The following is a 20,587-nucleotide window of genomic DNA, read 5'->3' as shown; positions in this document are numbered from 1 at the left end:
ATATATATATGGAGATTTTTCGCTGTTATACATATGAATTACATTGAATAACCTGCGTGTGTTCTCTGAGGACTGTCTCCCTTTGATGAATCTGATTGATAAAGCTTTACTTATGATTTGTATGTCTGAATTGATCAGTGAAATGGGACGGTAGCTGGAGCAATCGTGGATTTTTTATGTGGTATTAAGATAAGTGTGAGGAGTATTCATATGATAGGGTATGGATGTATTTTCGGACATTTCTGAGATTACTTTTAAAAAGAGTGGTTGAAATAAGAGGCCTGAATTGTCTGGAAATTCTGCTGGCTAAAAATGCTGGGTATTTAAACAACCAGAAAATATGGGTTATTTTTCCGTTTGTTGGGTCTGCAGTGCGGACGTCTAAAGGGAACGTACACGTAACGGAACTCCCCGGACGCCCGTTTCCCGCCTGTTTCCCGCCTACGCCGCTTCCCTCCCGCTGGAAGAGGCACCGGCAGCCGGACCACAGCCGAAAGAAAGTAAGTTGCTAAACTGATTAATCTTAAATTTGCCCCAAAATATTGATTATAAGCTAGTTACCAGATATCTTAATTAATTTTCTCTCACGAATTGAGGTAAAAAAAAAAAAAAAAACGTATTACGAGCATTAGCATGTTAGCTATGCTAGTTAGCTAATATGCTAACTGACGTAAGCTTTACGCAATACTTATAATATATTTTTTATTTAACCTCAATTTGTGAGGGAAAATTAGACGTTAGGCGGTTTGCCTGAGGTAAAATAACAGTTCCACGCAACAACTGTCCTGCGAACGAGTGGTGACCGACGTTTTAGCTAGCTAACCTACCGTTAGCTAGGAGGCTAACGGAATAAAACAGTGGAGTACCCACGAGCATCGAACTATTTCTAAACCACATTTTCTTCAAACACAGTCTTTACATACCACAGAAAATACTAGTGTGCTTTTTTTTGACAATTTACCGTTTTATAAGGGACACAGACGTTGTGAGGCGGCGGCTATTAGTTAGCTTACACATAGCTAGGTTAGCTAGCTACATTGTTCAAGATTCAAGAGTTTTATTGTCAGGAGCAGAGCAGAGCAGGCAGTACTCTTAAGAGAATAAAAAAGAAAATATAAGAATAACTAAAAAACAGTTGTAAAAGGTAAAAGCAAAAAAGTGTACAGCGTGTGCAAACTTGAAATAAAATTAAAGTTACATGTGCGTATGTACAAATAAGTGGAGCAGCTGTTCATAAAGTGCATCAAGTGACAGATGTAAACAATAAACAATATTACTCTGTGCAGTAATAGATGTAAACAGTGTTGTTCTAACAGCAGCAGTGCAGTGTAGGTAAGGTGCAGATGTTGAGTCCAAGGTTAAATCAGTTCAGATTGGGAGGGGGAAGAGGTAGTTTCATTAAAAGAAACGGGTTTCACATACCGAACATGTCCTTTATTTTTCCGCTATTACTCTTCTTTTACTTATAAATAAGGAATGAAGTAAGTGTAAGTTATATTAGCTGAAGCTTAATGATTGGTTAGCTTGCTTTTATCATAGCCATTTTGATGTCCTTATTGATAGCCAGCTATTCTTCATCATCGCCCATTTATGGTGTTGGGTTAGAAGCTGTTGGATTTTTTTTTTCTTCCCCTTTTTTTTTCTTCTTTTCAATATAGACAGTAGACTCAACCAATCAGGATATAGGACGAAAGCGGCCCCACCCTTTCTCTGCGTGGTCCGCTGTAACTCCGGCTAGTTTTCAGTGTTGTGTGTGTGTGTGTGTAAAACGAGGGGCAACATGGCGAAACTGAAGCGGCAGAAAGGGGGTGCGGAGAAGTACATGCGAAGAGACTCTGTAGGTGCTGCAAAATGTGCTAAGGTCACAGACATGTTCACTGCTTAGCCTCCGCGTCCTCTGTGAAAGCAGTGCTCCAGCAACAGCAGGTTGTAGGTGAAGACAGCAGCGTGCAGGGAGAAGAGTCCCTAGAGATATCATGATAAAGAGATATCATGCATGACATTCTGGAAGGAATTAGAGGATATCAAGTCAAGTTTGTTCTCAGTTCCCTCATTGAGCAAAAGCTTATAACCCTAGATCAGATCAACTACAGACTTACACGTTTTGATTATGGGTTCATTGACAGTCATAACAAGCCGTCCCCTATTAAATCACATGAGCTCAAAAACCAGATGGAGCTCTCAGGTAGACTGCATCACAGACCTGGTGTCTGTTAAGATTACTTCCTCTTGTCATCGGTGACCTTATCCCAGAGGGCAACCAATACTGGGAGTTGCTTCTTCTTTTACTGAGTTGCATGGAGTTCGTTTTTTCTCCATCATTAACCAGAAGCATCAATTCTCTTAGGTTACCTCATCCAGGAGCACCACAGTCTTCTGGAGCTTACCCTGGTAGGCACCTAAAACCAAACATCACTTTATGGTCCATTATCCTGGTGCAATCAGGAAGTTAGGCCTGTGGTTCTGTTGTGGGCTATGCGATTGAGACCAAGCATGGCTTTTTCAAAAGACTCAGTCATGTTACTTGTAACTTTCGCAACATCTGCAAAACAGTGGCTTACAGGCATCAGATGCTGCTGTGCTACCACCTCCTCTCGGGTAATTTGCTCAGCCACAACTTAGAAGTTGGTCCAGGATGCACAGATCTGTTGGGCTGTGTTGATGGATATGACAGCATCAAGCACAAGTTTGAAATGCCGCTTTTCACTAAAGTGTATGTTCCATCTTGGGTGAGATGGAGGGGCACTGAATATAGGCCTGGAATGTCTCTTCTAGTCTCTCACGCTTGTGATGGTGAGCCTCAGTTTGCTATGGTAGAGCGCATTGTATCCGTGGAGTCCTCTGTCAAACTGATTGTGAGGAAGTATGATACAGTAGGATTGGAAAGACACTATTTTTCTTACAGTGTGTCTCCTGGATCTGAGCTTGATGTGGTTGATGTGAACTGTCTTGATGATCACCACCCTCTCCATTTTGCAAGGTCCTATAAAGAGGGCGATGATAATCGCTATGTTTCTCTGCGTTACAGACCATTCGAGACTTTTTCCTTCACTGTAATTTTTTAAAAAACTGTTTTTTAGGCATTTCAGTTTTGACCATGTACCATTACCCTTTGCATTTTTCCTTTGAAGACATACATTGCCCCATCTGTACTCTTGTTATACATTGTGCACAATAACACAAGTTGTCCTTAAACGTTTATTTTTATTATTTATTTTGATACAGTATAGCAGTATGTGGTGGCACTGTTCTGAGTTCAGAACAATTTTATAATATATATGATATGCTCATCCTGTGCTACATTACGTCTTCACGTTAGTAAAAGGTAGCAAGCTGAAATGTGAGGTCCTAATGAGAATGGACATGTATTTGGAAAATCTTTTTATGTAATAACTGTTCCCAAACTACATGAAATTGTAAATGGTTTCCATTAAAAATCTTACAGGTCTTATAACCTACTCTGCTTTTATAAACTAACCATAAGCCTCCTAGCAGGTTTAGGTAAGTTGACATTTTTGAAGGAGCAGTTTTAAAGGAAATTTTGAATTTAGTCGGCTACACTTTTAGTTTTGATAGCTTTTATGGAAGCAGAGCTTACAAGTCTTAAATTGATACCTCAGCAGTTAGTATTGTTCAAACTACATGCCTAATCAGTTGCGTCAAACCATGTCAAGTTGTTAATATCTCTAATATGCTTCTGAACATAGTTTCTGACTGTTATCTGTATTTCATAATGAAACCGTAGCCCCAGTTTTGACACCCAACCTGTCTTTAACTTTTGTCCTTTTTTTATGGTGGTTTAACCCTAAGTTAGGGAGTCACTGGTTATATTCTTTCTTGTTTGATAGCACATTAACTTTGTAGTAGGCCTGAGTGATGTCGGTCTGAAAAATAATAGCAAAAGTTTTTGATTTCAAAGTGTATGTGTGTGTGTGTGTGTGTATATATATGTATATATATATATGTGTGTGTGTGTGTATATATATATATATATATATATATATATATATATATATAATATATATATATATATATATATATATATATATATACATACACACACACACACACACACACACACACCACACACACACACCTCTGCAGCATCTTCATTGTGTCAGTTGTTAGTCACTGCTGATATCTGAATACACCGACCTATTGCCTAAACCTACTTCATAATGCAGATCTAAAGATGTTATATTCAGTCACCAAACATGTCAATTTAATATTGGACAATAATCAAATATTTTTTTTCAGAGATTTCAGTTATCTTCATTGAGCATGTATTGCCTTTCACCAGTTTTGCTCTTTAACACATGAGACTAATTTTATTTGGTTGTCTCTAAAGGAAATGCAACTTGAGCTGGTTGAAAATGGCCCATCAGCAGGACCATCACTGGACCAGCAGCATAAAGCCATGTCTTCAGGACAAGGGGGAACGTTTGTATGTGGTGGTGTTGTTGTTGTTGTTGTCTTTAGGTTTTTTTTTTTTTTTAACTTTGGCCTTGTGCCATCCCATAAGGTATTCACAAAAGACTGAAAAGTTGAATGGGATATTTGTGCTCCCTATCTTTTTTTTTTTTTTTCCCCTTCTATCTTCCCAGAAAATTAGGGAGGCCCTCGAGAAAACACCGGAGAGTAGAGATAATGTGCAGTCTTGACACCAAACGGTGCATCTCGCTCAAGCAGAGGAGGTCTATGGTTAGAATCCTAGTGTCACATCTCATGGAGCGGTTCGGAGAGACGTGAGTGTACTGTTTTGACTGATGTTTGTGACGTGTGTGTGTGTGTGTGTGTGTATGTGTGTAAATACATCTGATATCTGTTTACAGTCCAGCATTGGAAACAAGGAAAACCTGGCCTCATCTTTAGTGACGGAATTTCCGTATCTAAGGGATCAGCATGGGAACGGCAATGTAAGTGCCAGTAAAAATCAAAGCACACCGGACTTTGTGTGTGTATTATGTGGTTATTTTAGGTCTGACATGTCAAAGAATATTTGAATTTTTTTTTTTAAAGGAGGCGTGGTATAGTCCAGGTCGAACTCACAGACCAGCAACTGGCTTCGTTGAAGAGCGTTTAAGAAATGTACGGAAGAGGCTCCGTAGTGGAAAGTGCAGACCTAGCCCTGTGGAGAACCCTGTAACTAATTGGTATTGCCAGGTACATGCACAAACAGGTTATCATACCAAGAAAGGTTTTGGGTAACTTGTCTTGCTGATTTTAATGTGATCCTCTATTAGACAGTATTGTCATTACGGCATGATCACTGTAGAATGGCTGGTGCGTTTTGGAAAATCAAACAGTTTGTGACTTGCCATTTATGCTACAGTTCACATGTTTGGTTCTGCTGTTAAGTTTTCATTAAAGTACACTGATTAGCCATAACTTCAGAACCACCTGTCAAGGGGAGAGAGGTCAAGACAGGAAAAGAATAGTCAGTTCTTGTTGGAAGCAGGAAACATGGGCGAGCGTAAGGATCTGAGCCATTAATTGCTGTAAAGATTAATACTAGCTAATATAGCTGATTTGTGTAAACCTACAAATTTAGTTTCAGGTGAATGTGTAGAATGTCATTATTTTATCACATTGTATAACACATGACTTTGAAGGATTTCCTGCTTCCAGTCAGGAAATAACGCAAGATAATTTGTGGTGTCTACTTCAAACAGTGAAGGCGTTGTCTTTCTCTGCATAATACAGAGACTGAAATATCTGATGAGAGGGCAGTGGCGATGACGGAGTGGTTAAGAAATAACATCCGACCCCTTAACCAAGTAGAAGAATACATGAAGCAGACAGCCATCCACAGAGCTAAGTGGATAAGGGAGCATGGGTCAAAGACAGTGGAGGAGGTCAAAAAAGAGCATCCACGTCTTTTGGATACTCCAGGAATGGTAGGATATGCAAAGTCAGAATGCACTTGATAGTAAGTCAGAATTACTGAATGTTATCTGTAATTTACTTGGAAAAGTAATTAAATGAAAATTATGTCTGCAGATTGCTCAGGACTTTGCCATTCTACACCCAGCCTGTGCTGGGAAACTTGGATAACTGGCAGAAAAGTGGATGCCCGTTTTCAGAGACAGAAATTTATGGTTTGCTAGCCAGGAGAAGCAAGCTTCTGGAATTCTTTCAAGACTGGATTCTGTGTGTGCAGGTAGTCTTCACAGTGGATACTATGTTAAAAAAATTAGTACACAACATTTTAGTGAACATGTAAATCAGAGAATACATTTTACTATCACGTGAGAGAAAAATGGAAAGAAGTAGTTTTACAGCTGGCAGGTTAGAACATGTAACCACAAAAGATTCTTATTCCTAATAAGAGATTCTTGTTTCCAGATGCGCAAGGTGACAGGGCTGTGAGATTATTGCCAGTAGTCCTACCAGCTTCTGTCTATAGGATTCTGCCGGAAGACCTTCCGTCTGAGCTGTGAAGAGACAAGAAAGTCATTCATTGATCTACAGCCTGTAAGTTGAGAGATATAAATCTGGTAATATTCTGCTCTGTTGTAATTACACACCTACCTCTAAACTAAGTAGTTAGTTGTCTCTGATCACAGTTGGGATGTCTCAGTCCTTAAGTGGTTCCAGACATATTTTGGTAGATCAGGTTATTGACTGTATCCTGCCCCAACGTCTGATACTTTTAGTTTATTATTTGTGCTCCATTTTCACCTCTGACTTTCATCTAGATGTGAGCCTGTAAAGAGAGTGCGGCGCTATTAAAGGCTAAGCACCACATTTGGACAGCCCTGGTGATTCATATTGTTTTGGATACTGAAAATATATGAACATGACTTAAAATGAAATTCGCTGCTTATTTTTTCTTTAAAATTGACTCTTTTAATTAAACAGACGGAAAAAACCTGAGCTCGCTACGGAAATTCCTGAGCTGGTACCGTGTGACGTCACTGGTGGACAACAGTGAACAGCGCCGCAGTACAACAGCAATTATGACTGACTGGGACTGAGGATTTCCAGCGCTGTTCTTCAGATTCTGATGATAATTTGAAAGAGCTGTAATGTAGAAATAGACCACCCTTATCACTTAGTCCTGAGACTTTTAGTCAAACCACACCCACAAAAGCAGCTCATCCTGAGTGTAAACAGTATCATGACAACAGCCTAGCAACCAGCTAAACTCAAATATAGAGGTACAGTTATTGTCGTAAAATTGCTGGTTTGCTTACACCTCCATATTGTTGGAACAGCGCCAGTCTTAAGATCCAGTTGAAAAAAGTCACATTTTATTAGCAGTCTACCTCAATTTAACAGCATTTTTAACTGTTTCTCACTATGCTGAGGTTTTTATTTTTCTGTTGGGGGTGTCCAATGATGTGTGTTTTTAAGGCGTTCTTTGTATTTGATATAAACTACCCCCGACAGTGTTCTTCAGGACTGTTGTTTATGAAGCTACCAGGTCATGAATCTCCCTCCATAAGACTCTTGCGGGCATTTATTTTTGCCACAGATCAGTGACAGCTCCCAGAATGACGCCATGTGTGTTACCTCTTTTTATTTTATTAATTTCTCAAGCAAAAGAAAATTTGTTATTGAATAAGGTTGCTTGTAATTGTTGTTGCTGCTGTTATTGTTATTATTGTTGTCATTGAGAAATGTGCTTATATATAATATATATATATAAATTATTGTTGGTGCTTAAAAGTGGTATTTTTCTTTTAAGTGTAAGAATATATAATATGTAAAGTATGTGTTAAAATAATGTCTAAATTATACATTTAAAAGTAATCACAGTACAACCCAAACTTTTGGTTCATTTAACCCAGCATTCTAGTTAAAATTACATAGCATTTAGGTTAAATGCTTGACCCAAAAATGCTGGGTCACATTAATAACCCAATGTACTGGGTCAATTCTACCCAATGCCCGTGTTTGTCCAATATTGACCCAGCGCTGGGTTGTGAAAATAACCCAATTTGGGTCAATTTCAACCCAATGTTTTTTAGGGTACTTCTCTGTGAGAAAGCAAACAGTAGGTTTAAAGATTGAGATTTACCCCCCACCGCTGCTGTAACAGCGCTGCGCTCCGAACAGAGTTCGGCTCTTTTCGCCTGTCAGTACTTAGGGCGGAAATGCCCGAAGTCATGCACGATTTCATGAGTGGTTGGACGCTGCAGAATCTGCCTAGCAACCAATACGCACTTTGGTCACGTTCGGGCCAATAATTTTAAAGAAACGAGACAGAAACGTCACCTGTGAAGTTTTATTCAATGGAATTGTATAAAAACAGACACGAACTGATTATATGAATGACGCAATCGCGAGATAAAGCACTAATCACACAGATCTGATGTCCAAACACAGCTTAGATGGTCTTGCCAACCGATTTAATGGGGAAACGGACATATGACCACGGCCTCATATGAATGGGTGACAAGTGTTTTTATTACACAGACGGGAAAATGAACGAATGAATGAGTGTAGGGGAAACCGACGCGTGGGGAATACGTGATGTTACCTTACAGCAGTGCATCTAAAACGCTGTTTAATAGTCGCCAAACTCGCCGGTGTAACTGAGCTGTCAGCGCTGCTCCTCCGCCCCGGCTCCGTTCCGCTAGCCTAGCCTAATTAGCAGCGTTCATTCGGGAAAGCAGTAACTACGCTGGACTGTAGCTCCTCCCTCACTGGTCAGCATGACTCAGCAGAATGTTGTTTGGAGTTCGGATGTCATCAGGACGTGACGTCATAATGTGTATGTGTGACGTCATAAAGGACCAGCGGTTATAAATAGGGGTGCACGGCTGGTTTCACATCATTCTGTTCATACATGTGACGAGATGAGCTGCCTCTGGAGCTGGTGCTGCCGAGGCCGGGAGTCCGACTCGGACTCGGACTCGGTCAGCAAGGTGAACGAGGAACAGCAGGGTGAGAAGAGGAAGAAAGGAAAGAGGAGGAGGGGGAGGGGGAGGACATGGAGGGAAGTCAATAAAGGGGAAGAACAGGTGGTGGAGGAAGAGGCCCACGCACTGGGCCTGCCAGTAGGTCCCACGTCCAGTCTTGAAAGCTTTTCGGCTGAGACGCTGGAGGCCACGGCACCTCCACCACAAGGTAGCCTCACCAAAGAGGAAGATGCACCAATCCAGCATTTCCTGAACACGCTGCTGGATCAGGTCGGGATGCGTATGGAGCTGCTGCTGAAAGCTGAGACTGTGCAGACTACGGTGGCTAATGAAGCGGCTGCTGAAGCCACCAACACAGCCATGAACGAAACTTCTAGAGGGGACTGAGGGGAAACAGCTGGGTGATCTAGTGAGCTCCAACGATGACACAGTCATCAGAGAGCTACTGGACGTCCTGTTTGATGATGCCCTGTCGGCAAGTCTCCAGCCTCTCCAAAATGAAGTCATGGAAACCAGCATGAATAAGACTGTGGAGGCCACGGCACCTCCAACACAAGGTAGCCTCACTAAAGAGGAAGATGCAGCAATCCAGCATTTCCTGAACACGCTGCTGGATGAGGTCGGGATGCGCATGGAGCAGCTGCTGAAAGCTGAGACTGTGCAGACTACGGTGGCTAATGAAGCGGCTGCTGAAGCCACCAACACAGCCATGAAAAACATTCTAGAGGGGACTGAGGAGAAACAGCTGGATGATCTAGTGAGCTCCAACGATGACACAGTCATCAGTGAGCTCCTGGACGTCCTGTTTGATGATGCCCTGTCGGCAAGTCTCCAGCCTCTCCAAAAGGAAGTTATGGACCCCAGCATGGATAAGACTGTGGAGGACACTCTGGAGACACATCTGGATCATCTAGTGAGCTCCAATAAAGATGTAGCTGATGCCAAAAGAGAGCTCCTAGAGATCATGCAAGATGAAGCCCTGTCGGCGAGTCTCCAGCCTCTGAAGATGTCTGCCAGTGAGCATCTCGACCTCAAAGACGCTTCATACGGTGATGTACAGCCTCTGGACGTAAAGACAAGCGACCCTCCTGAGGAGGCCAAAAAGAGAAAAAACCAGGAGAGGAACAAGGGGAAAAGGGCGGAAGATCAACTACAACAAAGAGAATCCTCCAAACAACAAAGCAGATGGACAGAGAAGCTCTTCTGGAAAGACCAACAACCAGAAGAAAGGCGGTCCTGAATGCAGGGAGGTTGTCCGTCCCGGTCCTGAACGCAGGGAGGCTGTCCGTCCCGGTCCTGGACGCGGTGAGGCTCTCCGCCGTGGTCCTGGACGCGGTGAGGCTGTCCGGCCTGGACACGGGGCTGTCCGCCCGGTCCTGGACGCGGTGAGGCTGTCCGCCCGGCCCTGGACGCGGTGAGGCTGTCCGCCCCGGTCCTGGACGCGGTGAGGCTGTCCGTCCCGGTCCTGGACGCAGGGAGGCTGTCCGTCCCGGTCCTGAACGCAGGGAGGCTGTCTGTCCCAGAGTGGTCAATTCAAAGCGTGATGGTGTACCTGTTCACGTCCCACGCACACGGACATTCTGGAAGACAGCCTACCCAGAGAAAACAGCAGAAGAAGGTCTCCAGTGGTGGCGTGACAACAAGAAGAGCCGTACTGTTGATCACAGCTGGCCGCCAGAATTCTTGCGTGAGGCTTGTAACGAAGTACCCTTCAACCTCACATACTGGACAACTGGATTTTTCCGGAACGGTGCTAATGAACACCTCAAACCAGGACACCGACAAAGGAAACATTAGCACAAAGTCTCCAGTGGTGGTGGGAGTTGAAGCTGAGAGAGCCATAGAAGCGTAAGAAAAGAAAAAATGTCACACAAGCACACACCATAGACACATTCAGACACCCCTCTGACACACAAACACATGCACACACACCCCTCTGACACACAAACACACACCACTAAAACACACACACCATAGACACACTCAGACACCCCTCTGACACTGAAACACACACACACACATACATATCACTGACACACACAGACACAAACATCAACAAAAAAAAATCAATAAAATGTGAAAAAGAAAAAAAAAAGACTCCTTCAAAATTTTCTTAATTTCAACATCTGATGGGTTGTCTTTATAGTACTTTCATTGAAATACAGAATTTAAATGATGTGCACATCATTGCATTTTTTTTTTTTTGCATTTTTGCACAGCGACCCAACTTTTTTGGAAATAAGGTTAGTTAACACAGAGTATCCCAGATGTATCTAAATAAGTACTGTGAACTTTGCAATTCAACCACATTTTAAAAAAAGTTCTTAAAAATATACACAAAAAGGCTTCAATGTTTGGACAAAATAAAAAATGTTACTTTTATTATTGTTGCTTATTAGTGGGACAGTATTAGAAGTGTTCAATTAGAATTGGCTTAAAGAGTAAGTTTGGTAGATTGGGATGGAGCCATTCAGCCATATCCTCCACTGACATCATTGCCATCATATCTCTGGAAAATGGTCATTTCTAGATAATCCAGCTGTTTCAACTAGTCATTATGACTTAAGTAACTGTTTTCCAGAAGTGCTTATTTGTAGGGTGCTATTTTCTTTCTTTTTTCTTTTTTTAATTCCCAGGCCAACATTCCTTGGCCACACCACCGCCCCCCTTTTCCAAGGGACATATTATTATTATTTCTTTTTCACGTTAATAACAAAGTCACAGCTCTTCATTTATTAATGATCATACAGATATAAGGTGGTGTGGCACCACAACCACCCAAACACCCCCCCCCCCCACCCACACCCACCCCTAGATTTGAGCAAAACACCACCACACCACACCACCATCCCCCTTTTCCAAGGGACATATTATTATTATTTCTTTTTCACGTTAATAACAAAGTCACAGCTCTTCATTTATTAATGATCATACAGATATAAGGTGATGTGGCACCACAACCACCCAAACACCCCCCCCCACCACCCTCACCCACCCCTAGATTTGAGCAAAACAAAAAAAACAAAAGACAAAAAAGTAAAGAGAGGATGAAATAACAATAATAGTAATAAGCATAAGAAGAATGATAACAATAACACTTAACAATGGACAAACTGGACATACAGGACAGACAAATGCAGAAACTTAACAATGGAGCTATCCCAGCGGTCATCGGGCGGAAGGCAGCTATCAATATATTGTAAAAATTGTGACCAGGTTTCCTTGAAAGATTATGTGTTATTTTTGAAATTTGCTGTAAGTCTCTCCAGGTTACAGTGATCCGTTCGGAGGTTCAGCCAAAGCTTTATTGAAATTTGGGTTCTGTCCTTCCAGTTCAGCAGTATAGCTTTTTTAGTAATGGAAAGTGGAATGAAATATAAAGGATTTGAGGTGATTGGGTGGTGAAAGTGAGGAAAGGTCATTAAGTAGCGCTACAATGGGACATAAAGGGATGACCAGGCCTGTCCATGACCTCTGACCAAAACTGCTGGATCGGGGGACCATTCCAGAAGGCGTGATAACTACTATCTGTTAAAGCTGGACGATGTTGGCATTTATCACTGTGCCTGAATTAGTTTAGAGGCTGTAATGTATATTCTGGGAAGGCTTTGATATTGAATTAGTTGGAGTTTTGAATATATATATATATATGGAGATTTTTCGCTGTTATACATATGAATTACATTGAATAACCTGCGTGTGTTCTCTGAGGACTGTCTCCCTTTGATGAACCTGGTTTAATCTGTGACCGATTCCAATTTGATTGATAAAGCTTTACTTATGATTTTTATGTCTGAATTGATCAGTGAAATGGGACGGTAGCTGGAGCAATCGTGGATTTTTTTATGTGGTATTAAGATAAGTGTGAGGAGTATTCATATGATAGGGTATGGATGTATTTTCGGACATTTCTGAGATTACTTTTAAAAAGAGTGGTGAAATAAGAGGCCTGAATTGTCTGGAAAATTCTGCTGGCTAAAAAATGCTGGGTTATTTAAACAACCCAAAAAATATGGGTTATTTTTCCGTTTGTTGGGTCTGCAGTGCGGACGTCTAAAGGGAACGTACACGTAACGGAACTCCCCGGACGCCCGTTTCCCGCCTGTTTCCCGCCTACGCCGCTTCCCTCCCGCTGGAAGAGGCACCGGCAGCCGGACCACAGCCGAAAGAAAGTAAGTTGCTAAACTGATTAATCTTAAATTTGCCCCAAAATATTGATTATAAGCTAGTTACCAGATATCTTAATTAATTTTCTCTCACGAATTGAGGTAAAAAAAAACAAAAAAAAACGTATTACGAGCATTAGCATGTTAGCTATGTTAGTTAGCTAATATGCTAACTGACGTAAGCTTTACGCAATACTTATAATATATTTTTTATTTAACCTCAATTTGTGAGGGAAAATTAGACGTTAGGCGGTTTGCCTGAGGTAAAATAACAGTTCCACGCAACAACTGTCCTGCGAACGAGTGGTGACCGACGTTTTAGCTAGCTAACCTACCGTTAGCTAGGAGGCTAACGGAATAAAACAGTGGAGTACCCACGAGCATCGAACTATTTCTAAACCACATTTTCTTCAAACCACAGTCTTTACATACCACAGAAAATACTAGTGTGCTTTTTTTTGACAATTTACCGTTTTATAAGGGACACAGACGTTGTGAGGCGGCGGCTATTAGTTAGCTTACACATAGCTAGGTTAGCTAGCTACATTGTTCAAGATTAAAGAGTTTTATTGTCAGGAGCAGAGCAGAGCAGGCAGTACTCTTAAGAGAATAAAAGTGTAGGTAAGGTGCAGATGTTGAGTCCAAGGTTAAATCAGTTCAGATTGGGAGGGGGAAGAGGTAGTTTCATTAAAAGAAACGGGTTTCACATACCGAACATGTCCTTTATTTTTCCGCTATTACTCTTCTTTTACTTTCAGTGCCTCTCTGTGGTTTCAGTGAATGAAATAAGGAATGAAGTAAGTGTAAGTTATATTAGCTGAAGCTTAATGATTGGTTAGCTTGCTTTTATCATAGCCATTTTGATGTCCTTATTGATAGCCAGCTATTCTTCATCATCGCCCATTTATGGTGTTGGGTTAGAAGGCGTGATGGAATTCCCTGGCTGGCTAATGATTTAAAAACATCAAGGGCTGCACATTTTCATCTTACTTTAATACGTTTCATTGTTGTCAGCCTGTTTTTGTCCGTCACTGCAAATGAGTTGAAACTGTGCTTTTGAAGAGGCAGAGGCAGGGCTGGACAGGTAATCTGGCGTACCGGGCTTTTGCCCGGTGGCCGACAGTCCTCAGGGCCAAAGCTGTTGGATTTTTTTTTTCTTCCTCTTTTTTTTTTTTCTTTTCAATATAGACAGTAGACTCAACCAATCAGGATATAGGACGAAAGCGGCCCCACCCTTTCTCTGCGTGGTCCGCTGTAACTCCGGCTAGTTTCAGTGTTGTGTGTGTGTGTGTGTGTGTGTAAAACGAGGGGCAACATGGCGAAACTGAAGCGGCAGAAAGGGGGTGCGGAGAAGTTACATGCGAAGAGACTCTGTAGGTGCTGCAAAATGTGCTAAGGTCACAGACATGTTCACTGCTTAGCCTCCGCGTCCTCTGTGAAAGCAGTGCTCCAGCAACAGCAGGTGAAGGTGAAGACAGCAGCGTGCAGGGAGAAGAGTCCCTAGAGATATCATGATATAGAGATATCATGCATGACATTCTGGAAGGAATTAGAGGATATCAAGTCAAGCTTGTTCTCAGTTCCCTCATTGAGCAAAAGCTTATAACCCTAGATCAGAGGGCAACCAATACTGGGAGTTGCTTCTTCTTTTACTGAGTTGCATGGAGTTCGTTTTTTCTCCATCATTAACCAGAAGCATCAATTCTCTTAGGTTACCTCATCCAGGAGCACCACAGTCTTCTGGAGCTTTACCCTGGTAGGCACCTAAAACCAAAACATCACTCTATGGTCCATTATCCTGGTGCAATCAGGAAGTTAGGCCCTGTGGTTCTGTTGTGGGCTATGCGATTTGAGACCAAGCATGGCTTTTTCAAAAGACTCAGTCATGTTACTTGTAACTTTCGCAACATCTGCAAAACAGTGGCTTACAGGCATCAGATGCTGCTGTGCTACCACCTCCTCTCGGGTAATTTGCTCAGCCACAACTTAGAAGTTGGTCCAGGATGCACAGATCTGTTGGGCTGTGTTGATGGATATGACAGCATCAAGCACAAGTTTGAAATGCCGCTTTTCACTGAAGTGTATGTTCCATCTTGGGTGAGATGGAGGGGCACTGAATATAGGCCTGGAATGTCTCTTCTAGTCTCTCACGCTTGTGATGGTGAGCCTCAGTTTGCTATGGTAGAGCGCATTGTATCCGTGGAGTCCTCTGTCAAACTGATTGTAAGGAAGTATGATACAGTAGGATTGGAAAGACACTATTTTTCTTACAGTGTGTCTCCTGGATCTGAGCTTGATGTGGTTGATGTGAACTGTCTTGATGATCACCACCCTCTCCATTTTGCAAGGTCCTATAAAGAGGGCGATGATAATCGCTATGTTTCTCTGCGTTACAGACCATTCGAGACTTTTTCCTTCACTGTAATTTTTTAAAAAACTGTTTTTTAGGCATTTCAGTTTTTGACCATGTACCATTACCCTTTGCATTTTTCCTTTGAAGACATACATTGCCCCATCTGTACTCTTGTTATACATTGTGCACAATAACACAAGTTGTCCTTAAACGTTTATTTTTATTTATTTATTTTGATACAGTATAGCAGTATGTGGTGGCACTGTTCTGAAGTTCAGAACAATTTTTATAATATATATGATATGCTCATCCTGTGCTACATTACGGTCTTCACGTTAGTAAAAAGGTAGCAAGCTGAAATGTGAGGTCCTAATGAAGAATGGACATGTATTTGGAAAATCTTTTTATGTAATAACTGTTCCCAAACTACATGAAATTGTAAATGGTTTCCATTAAAAATCTTACAGGTCTTATAACCTACTCTGCTTTTATAAACTAACCCATAAGCCTCCTAGCAGGTTTAGGTAAGTTGACATTTTTGAAGGAGCAGTTTTAAAGGAAAATTTTGAATTTAGTCGGCTACACTTTTAGTTTTGATAGCTTTTATGGAAGCAGAGCTTACAAGTCTTAAATTGATACCTCAGCAGTTAGTATTGTTCAAACTACATGCCTAAATCAGTTGCGTCAAACCATGTCAAGTTGTTAAGTAATCTCTAATATGCTTCTGAACATAGTTTCTGACTGTTATCTGTATTTCATAATGAAACCGTAGCCCCAGTTTTGACACCCAACCTGTCTTTACTTTTGTCCTTTTTTATGGTGGTTTAACCCTAAGTTAGGGAGTCACTGGTTATTCTTTCTTGTTTGATAGCACATTAACTTTGTAGTAGGCCTGAGTGATGTCGGTCTGAAAAATAATTAGCAAAAGTTTTGATTTCAAAAGTGTGTGTATGTGTGTGTGTGTGTGTGTGTGTATGTATGTATACACACACACACACACACACACACACACACACACACACACACCACCTCTGCAGCATCTTCATTGTGTCAGTTGTTAGTCACTGCTGATATCTGAATACACCGACCTATTGCCTAAACCTACTTCATAATGCAGATCTAAAGATGTTATATTCAGTCACCAAACATGTCAATTTAATATTGGACAAATGATCAAATATTTTTTTCCAGAGATTTCAGTTATCTTCATTGAGGATGTATTGCCTTTCACCACTTTTGCTCTTTAACACATGAGACTAATTTTATTTGGTTGTCTCTAAAGGAAATGCAACTTGAGCTGGTCGAAAATGGCCCATCAGCAGGACCATCACTGGACCAGCAACATAAAGCCATGTCTTCAGGACAAGGGGGAACGTTTGTATGTGGTGGTGTTGTTGTTGTTGTTGTCTTTAGGTTGTTTTTTTTTTTTAACTTTGGCCTTGTGCCATCCCCATAAGGTATTCACAAAAGACTGAAAAGTTGAATGGGATATTTGTGCTCCCTATCTTTTTTTTTTTTTTTCCCCCTTCTATCTTCCCAGAAAATTAGGGAGGCCCTCGAGAAAACACCGGAGAGTAGAGAGATAATGTGCAGTCTTGACACCAAACGGTGCATCTCGCTCAAGCAGAGGAGGTCTATGGTTAGAATCCTAGTGTCACATCTCATGGAGCGGTTCGGAGAGACGTGAGTGTACTGTTTTGACTGATGTTGTGTGACGTGTGTGTGTGTGTGTGTGTGTGTGTGTGTGTGTATGTGTGTAAATACATCTGATATCTGTTTACAGTCCAGCATTGGAAACAAGGAAAACCTGGCCTCATCTTTAGTGACGGAATTTCCGTATCTAAGGGATCAGCATGGGAACGGCAATGTAAGTGCCAGTAAAAATCAAAGCACACCGGACTTTGTGTGTGTATTATGTGGTTATTTTAGGTCTGACATGTCAAAGAATATTTGAATTTTTTTTTTTAAAGGAGGCGTGGTATAGTCCAGGTCGAACTCACAGACCAGCAACTGGCTTCGTTGAAGAGCGTTTAAGAAATGTACGGAAGAGGCTCCGTAGTGGAAAGTGCAGACCTAGCCCTGTGGAGAACCCTGTAACTAATTGGTATTGCCAGGTACATGCACAAACAGGTTATCATACCAAGAAAGGTTTTGGGTAACTTGTCTTGCTGATTTTAATGTGATCCTCTATTAGACAGTATTGTCATTACGGCATGATCACTGTAGAATGGCTGGTGCGTTTTGGAAAATCAAACCGTTTGTGACTTGCCATTTATGCTACAGTTCACATGTTTGGTTCTGCTGTTAAGTTTTCATTAAAGTACACTGATTAGCCATAACTTCAGAACCACCTGTCAAGGGGAGAGAGGTGAAGACAGGAAAAGAATAGTCAGTTCTTGTTGGAAGCAGGAAACATGGGCGAGCGTAAGGATCTGAGCCATTAATTGCTGTAAAGATTAATACTAGCTAATATAGCTGATTTGTGTAAACCTACAAATTTAGTTTCAGGTGAATGTGTAGAATGTCATTATTTTATCACATTGTATAACACATGACTTTGAAGGATTTCCTGCTTCCAGTCAGGAAATAACGCAAGATAATTTGTGGTGTCTACTTCAAACAGTGAAGGCGTTGTCTTTCTCTGCATAATACAGAGACTGAAATATCTGATGAGAGGGCAGTGGCGATGACGGAGTGGTTAAGAAATAACATCCGACCCCTTAACCAAGTAGAAGAATACATGAAGCAGACAGCCATCCACAGAGCTAAGTGGATAAGGGAGCATGGGTCAAAGACAGTGGAGGAGGTCAAAAAAGAGCATCCACGTCTTTTGGAATACTCCAGGAATGGTAGGATATGCAAAGTCAGAATGCACTTGATAGTAAGTCAGAATTACTGAATGTTATCTGTAATTTACTTGGAAAAGTAATTAAATGAAAATTATGTCTGCAGATTGCTCAGGACTTTGCCATTCTACACCCAGCCTGTGCTGGGAAACTTGGATAACTGGCAGAAAAGTGGATGCCCGTTTTCAGAGACAGAAATTTATGGTTTGCTAGCCAGGAGAAGCAAGCTTCTGGAATTCTTTCAAGACTGGATTCTGTGTGTGCAGGTAGTCTTCACAGTGGATACTATGTTAAAAAAATTAGTACACAACATTTTAGTGAACATGTAAATCAGAGAATACATTTTACTATCACGTGAGAGAAAAAATGGAAAGAAGTAGTTTTACAGCTGGCAGGTTAGAACATGTAACCACAAAAGATTCTTATTCCTAATAAGAGATTCTTGTTTCCAGATGCGCAAGGTGACAGGGCTGTGAGATTATTGCCAGTAGTCCTACCAGCTTCTGTCTATAGGATTCTGCCGGAAGACCTTCCGTCTGAGCTGTGAAGAGACAAGAAAGTCATTCATTGATCTACAGCCTGTAAGTTGAGAGATATAAATCTGGTAATATTCTGCTCTGTTGTAATTACACACCTACCTCTAAACTAAGTAGTTAGTTGTCTCTGATCACAGTTGGGATGTCTCAGTCTTAAGTGGTTCCAGACATATTTTGGTAGATCAGGTTATTGGCTGTATCCTGCCCAACGTCTGATACTTTTAGTTTATTATTTGTGCTCCATTTTCACCTCTGACTTTCATCTAGATGTGAGCCTGTAAAGAGAGTGCGGCGCTATTAAAGGCTAAGCACCACATTTGGACAGCCCTGGTGATTTCATATTGTTTTGGATACTGAAAATATATGAACATGACTTAAATTAAGCATTCGCTGCTTAATTTTTCTTTAAAATTGACTCTTTTAATTAAACAGACGGAAAAAACCTGAGCTCGCTACGGAAATTCCTGAGCGGTACCGTGTGACGTCACTGGTGGACAACAGTGAACAGCGCCGCAGTACAACAGCATTATGACTGACTGGGACTGAGGATTTTCCAGCGCTGGTTCTTCAGATTCTGATGATAATTTGAAAGAGCTGTAATGTAGAAATAGACCACCTTATCACTTAGTCCTGAGACTTTTAGTCAAACCACACCCACAAAAGCAGCTCATCCTGAGTGTAAACAGTATCATGACAACAGCCTAGCAACCAGCTAAACTCAAATATAGAGGTACAGTTATTGTCGTAAAATTTGCTGGTTTGCTTACACCTCCATATTGTTGGAACAGCGCCAGTCTTAAGATCCAGTTGAAAAAAGTCACATTTTATTAGCAGTCTACCTCAATTTAACAGCATTTTTAACTGTTTCTCACTATGCTGAGGTTTTTATTTTTCTGTTGGGGGTGTCCCAATGATGTGTGTTTTAAGGCGTTCTTTGTATTTGATATAAACTACCCCCGACAGTGTTCTTCAGACTGTTGTTTATGAGCTACCAGGTCATGAATCTCCCTCCATAAGACTCTTGCGGGCATTTATTTTTGCCACAGATCAGTGACAGCTCCCAGAATGACGCCATGTGTGTTACCTCTTTTTATTTTATTAATTTCTCAAGCAAAAGAAAATTTGTTATTGAATAAGGTTGCTTGTAATTGTTGTTGCTGCTGTTATTGTTATTATTGTTGTCATTGAGAAATGTGCTTTTATATATATATATATAAATTATTGTTGGTGCTTAAAAGTGGTATTTTTCTTTTAAGTGTAAGAATATATAATATGTAAAGTATGTGTTAAAATAATGTCTAAATTATACATTTAAAAGTAATCACAGTACAACCCAAACTTTTGGTTCATTTAACCCAGCATTCTAGTTAAAATTACATAGCATTTAGGTTAAATGCTTGACCCAAAAATGCTGGGTCACATTAATAACCCAATGTACTGGGTCAATTCTACCCAATGCCGTGTTTGTCCAATATTGACCCAGCGCTGGGTTGTGAAAATAACCCAATTTGGGTCAATTTCAACCCAATGTTTTTTAGGGTACTTCTCTGTGAGAAAGCAAACAGTAGGTTTAAAGATTGAGATTTACCCCCCACCCCACCCCACCCCACCGCTGCTGTAACAGCGCTGCGCTCCGAACAGAGTTCGGCTCTTTTCGCCTGTCAGTACTTAGGGCGGAAATGCCCGAATTCATGCACGATTTCATGAGTGGTTGGACGCTGCAGAATCTGCCTAGCAACCAATACGCACTTTGGTCACGTTCGGGCCAATAATTTTAAAGAAACGAGACAGAAACGTCACCTGTGAAGTTTTATTCAAT

The 20,587-nt window shown here is 41.2% G+C and overlaps 4 long non-coding RNA genes across 4 annotated transcripts; all 4 read left to right on the top strand.

Moving 5' to 3' along the window:
• Positions 1–439: 439 nt before the first annotated feature.
• On the top strand, positions 440–4,635 carry LOC119265280. The gene is made up of 3 exons (XR_005131555.1): positions 440–500; positions 4,349–4,444; positions 4,605–4,635. It is a non-coding gene; the product is annotated as an uncharacterized LOC119265280 (long non-coding RNA).
• A 13-nt stretch (positions 4,636–4,648) lies between these two features.
• LOC119265278 lies at positions 4,649–6,896 on the top strand. The gene is made up of 7 exons (XR_005131553.1): positions 4,649–4,745; positions 4,833–4,916; positions 5,020–5,163; positions 5,704–5,897; positions 6,001–6,160; positions 6,346–6,474; positions 6,862–6,896. It is a non-coding gene; the product is annotated as an uncharacterized LOC119265278 (long non-coding RNA).
• Positions 6,897–12,995: 6,099 nt separating this feature from the next.
• Positions 12,996–18,186, top strand: LOC119265279. The gene is made up of 6 exons (XR_005131554.1): positions 12,996–13,039; positions 16,669–16,764; positions 16,927–17,069; positions 17,170–17,253; positions 17,357–17,500; positions 18,041–18,186. It is a non-coding gene; the product is annotated as an uncharacterized LOC119265279 (long non-coding RNA).
• Positions 18,187–18,344: 158 nt separating this feature from the next.
• LOC119265283 lies at positions 18,345–19,924 on the top strand. Its single transcript, XR_005131558.1, has 3 exons — positions 18,345–18,498; positions 18,685–18,813; positions 19,201–19,924. It is a non-coding gene; the product is annotated as an uncharacterized LOC119265283 (long non-coding RNA).
• Positions 19,925–20,587: the final 663 nt, after the last annotated feature.

The sequence above is a fragment of the Pygocentrus nattereri genome, chromosome 15 (assembly GCF_015220715.1).
Source record: "Pygocentrus nattereri isolate fPygNat1 chromosome 15, fPygNat1.pri, whole genome shotgun sequence".
NCBI lineage: Eukaryota > Metazoa > Chordata > Actinopteri > Characiformes > Serrasalmidae > Pygocentrus > Pygocentrus nattereri.
Note: the sequence above shows the minus strand (reverse complement) of the source record. Positions and strands in the feature narration are given on the sequence as shown.